The 4,434-nt window shown below is 38.1% G+C and overlaps 1 pseudogene; it reads left to right on the top strand.

The window, feature by feature from the left end:
* The first annotated feature begins 130 nt into the window (after nucleotides 1-130).
* LOC103581347 lies at nucleotides 131-3,052 on the top strand (annotated as a pseudogene).
* The last annotated feature ends 1,382 nt before the right edge of the window (nucleotides 3,053-4,434 follow it).

The raw sequence follows: 4,434 nt of genomic DNA, 5'->3' as shown, positions 1-4,434 counted from the left end.
GTCAGTGGTGCTGTTAAATCTGTGAGGAAGCAAGTGTAGGCAGAGGAGGAGGTCTGACAAGTGCCACAGGGCAGCGGTTGGGAGGCCACAGCATCTTGTGTGCACTATTTGCTGTTGGAGTACAGTGCCCATGCTGCCAGTCTCAGCCATTCTCCTGCACATGTGTTGGATGTTCCAGTACTCAGTCGTCTTTGAGGATGTGGCTGTGGACTTTACCCTGGAGGAGTGAGATTTGCTGGGTTCTGCTCAGAGGGACCACTACAGAAATGTGATGCTCAAAACTTTTTAAAACCTGGCCTCAGTAGGTAAGGATGGCATCATTTCTTCACTTAGTCATTGGTGATCAAGTATTTCTTACACATCAAGCCTGTTCCAAGACTTGGGATATGGAAAGGCAGTACAGTACACTATTAAATAAGGCAGACATGGTCACGGCTGTCATGGAGCTAGAATCTCATTGTTTTTCTGCAAGAATGAGAATCTATGTAGTAAAGGGAGATTTTTCTTCCTACAGAGAAATCTCCCTTAGTGCTATCCTTATGGATATGTTTCGTGGCCCCACGGAAGTTTGTTTTTGCAGCTCAGTGAGGATTTTATTGTGTTCATTAAATTGCTTGCCATTTTGACCCCTTGTACTTGATGAAGTCCTGAAATGGTTAAGTGCCTCTTGTCTTTTTTGGCTAATAGGTGTCTTCTTTCTCATAAAATGTGTTCACTTTTTTGTTTCAGATGATGAAACTCAATTTATGGCCAATGGGTCAGTTTCTCAGAAGGATATTTATGGAGAAAAAGTAACTAAGGAACCTAAAGTAGAAAAGTTCACCAGAAATAATTCCTGGGTTTCTGTTTTAGAAAAAATTTGGGAAGACCTTAGCATTGAAGATCAGCACAGGCAGGGGAGAAATCTGAAGTGAGTCACTCTCAAGAGGAAGCAATATTCCAGGAGAGAATCCTCCTTATGATATTATGAAATTTAAAAAGGTAGAGAACAGAAAATTCATATAAGCCTAGCTCCAAACTTATTCACAGTATTTTCACACAAAATATTTCTCTAAATGTGATTTACACATTGAGTGTTGGCAACATAAATCTAACAGTTGGAAACAATTATCTAGAAACCCCATATATTAGAAACACCTTTAATTATAGCAGTGATCAAATGCTCTTGCAGAGCATTCAGTTTATTCCCCTTCAAACAATGCAGATAGTGAAGAAAACCTACACTTTCACTGAAAAACCTACTAAAATGCAATCCCAATACTTATTAATAATCATAAATAATTATTACTCAATTGATTAATAACATGCTTTTCATTTGTACTAGAAATTATATGGTGGACTCTGTGAAAGTATTGATCAATGTGGCAAAGCCTTGAATCAGATTCCAAATCTTAATCCATATAAGAAAATTCCTATTGTAATAAATCAGTATGGATACAGTGCATATGGAAGTCTTCATGCATCATTCATCCCTCAAGAGTCACATCAAAGTTCACACTGGACAAAAGTATCAGCTCCAGGAATGTGAGCAGGCCTATGGTTGTCATTCACACCTAAGAATGCATGTTAGAACCCACAATGGACAGAACTTGTAACTTATGTGGGAAAATCTTTCCTCATATGTCTTCCCTCAATTGGCATAAACAGATTTGACACTGCTGAGAAAAACCTATGAATGTAAGTAATGTGGGAAAGCCTTCTGTTTTAGTCCATTTGTTTTGCTTATCACAAAATACCTGGAACTAGGTGATTTATAAAGAAAAACAACATTTATTGCTTACGGTTTTTGAGGCTGGGAAGTCCAAAGTCCATCTGGTGGTGGTGACAGTGACCCAATTGTCTCACATTGCAAGATGGTGGGAGCAGAGAGAGAAAGAGAGAAAGATAGACTCTCTTTTTTTAAAGCCCAAGAACCGCAACACTGATCACCATTTTTAATCCATTCTCTACTGTATGGTCCCACAATCCAATCACCTCTTCAAGGCTCCACCTTTCAATTACCATAATAGGATTTCCCACCCTCTTAACAGTCACAGTGGGGGCTAAGTTTCTAATACATAAAACTTGGGGACACAGTTCAAGATTTAATGAGTTTTGACCAGACATAACTCAACCCACTACACCTTCATTGACTTTTCAAATCTTACTAGTCATGTGAGAAGTCGTACTAGAGAGAAGCCATATAAATGTAAGGGAGGTGGGGAAGCCTTCAGTTATGCCTCAGTTTTTTGAAGACACATGATACATGCACTCTGGAGAGAAACACTATGAATGAAAACAGTGTGGGAAAACCTTCATTTATCCCTAGTCCTGTCAGAGACATGAAAGGACTTATGGTGAAGAGAAGCCATATGAATGTAACCAATGTGGGAAAACATTCAATCATCCCTCATCCTTTGGAGGACATATGAGAGTGTTTAGTGGAGAAAAACCCTATGAATGCACACAATGTGGGAAAACTTTTAATTGGCCCATATCCTTACAAAGGCATATGAGAACACACACTAGAGAGAAACCCTATGAATGTAAGCAGTGTGGGAAAGCCTTCAGTTTGTCTGCCTGCTTTTGAGAACACATGAGAGTGTAACGTGAAGACAAATTGTACAAGTGTAAGGTGTGTGAGAAAGCTTTCTACTGCCACATATCCTTACAAAAACACATGAGGAGGCACACTACAGAGAAACTCTATGAATACACACAATGTGGGAAAGCCTTCAGTTGGCCTAAACTCTTGCAACAACACATGAGAACATACTCTGTAGAGCAAACTTCTGAATGTAAGGAATGTGGGAAAGTCTTCAAATAGCCATCATCTTTACCAGTACATGTGAGACTGCACGCTGGAGAGAAATGTTATACATGTAAGCAGTGTGGGAAAACCTTCAATTGTTCCTCATCCTTAAGAAGACACATGAGAACACACGCTGCAAAAAAACACTACAAGTGTGTTGTGGGACATCTTCCTGCAGATAAATTAACATGTAGTCCTTCAGAAAACTCACACCAGGAGAGTAATCTTGTAAATGCTGGAAACATGATATTGCCTTTATGCGTACCTCACCCTGAAAGTGGACACATAAGGAGTGTGTTTATATTTTATTCACAAATNTTTGTCTGCCTGTTTTTGAGAACACATGAGAATGCATCCTGAAGACAAATTGTACAAGGGCAAGCAGTGTGGGAAAGAATTCTACTATCACATATCCTTACAAAAACACATGAGGAGGCACACTGCAGAGAAAATATGAATGCACACAGTGTGGGAAAGCCTTCAGTTGGCCTGACTCATGTCAGAACATACTCTGTAGAGCAACTTTATGAATGTAAGGAATGTGGGAAAGTCTTCAAATGGCCATCATCTTTACCAGTACATGCGAGACTGCACACTGGAGAAAAACATACGTGTAAGCAGTATGGGAAAGGCTTCAATTGTTCCTCATCCTTAAGAAGACACATGAGAACACATGCTGCCAAAAGAAGACACTGCAAATTTGATGTGGGACATGTTCCTGCAGATGTATCAATGTGTAATCCTTCAGAAAACTCACACCAGGAGAGTAATATCTTATAAACACTGGAAACATGATATTGCCTTCATGAGTACCTTATTCTTAAAGTGGACACATAAGAAGGGTGTTTGTAGTTTATTCACAAATAAATATTTAGGGGAAAAATAATTCTACTCAGTTAGAGTACATGAAATATGGCAGGAATTGTTTTTTCTTACAATTCAGTAAATAAAACTTTTGTCTTTACAGCTTGTCAGACTCATGGGTGATTTGAAGTATATTTTAAATATGCCCATAGGTTTAATTTTTATTTAGTTTGTTTTTGTTTTAATTTTGGTAGCTGAACTAATTTCTATTTAGTTTCTTAAATTGTTCTCTAAATAAGGGGTTATTGAAACAATGACAATTCAGTATTTCTTTTTTTTTTTAACTGAGTGAGGCAGATATTGGATATCACTTGCCTATTAGATTTTCCACCTTTCTTACTGGAAGAGTATTTTAGTTTTTGGTCAAAGGAGGCTTATTCCATATTCCTAACAAATTATTGGCATAAGTTTGTAATTATGCAAAATTCTTCAAAGAATACAGTCTCAAGTTCTTCTGGACTGTACTATATCAATGTGGATAATGTTAGGAATGGCATCATTGGAATCCCTTCACTTTCTGGTTCCATATTTGAATTTACCAATAGCTTCACTTGTGTGAGATTTAGAAAGAGGAAATGAAGAAGCTGTTACTGTTTGTTAGTTCCCAATAAATGAAAATAGACAGATGCATGTGTGCTTTGTGGATACAAGCCTTCAGCTTGTTTTATGGATTCTTGCCCTGCCAATCAAGAGTATCATCAAAATGAAGGCCAAGTGCTTGATTTCCATTTTGTCAGAGGTACAGTCTTCCACATACTTGTCCATGTGTTTGGTATCAA

Source organism: Galeopterus variegatus, unplaced genomic scaffold (genome assembly GCF_000696425.1).
Source record: "Galeopterus variegatus unplaced genomic scaffold, G_variegatus-3.0.2 Scaffold12840, whole genome shotgun sequence".
NCBI lineage: Eukaryota > Metazoa > Chordata > Mammalia > Dermoptera > Cynocephalidae > Galeopterus > Galeopterus variegatus.
The sequence above is the reverse complement of the archived record's forward strand: the minus strand, read 5'-3'. Positions and strand labels throughout refer to the sequence as shown.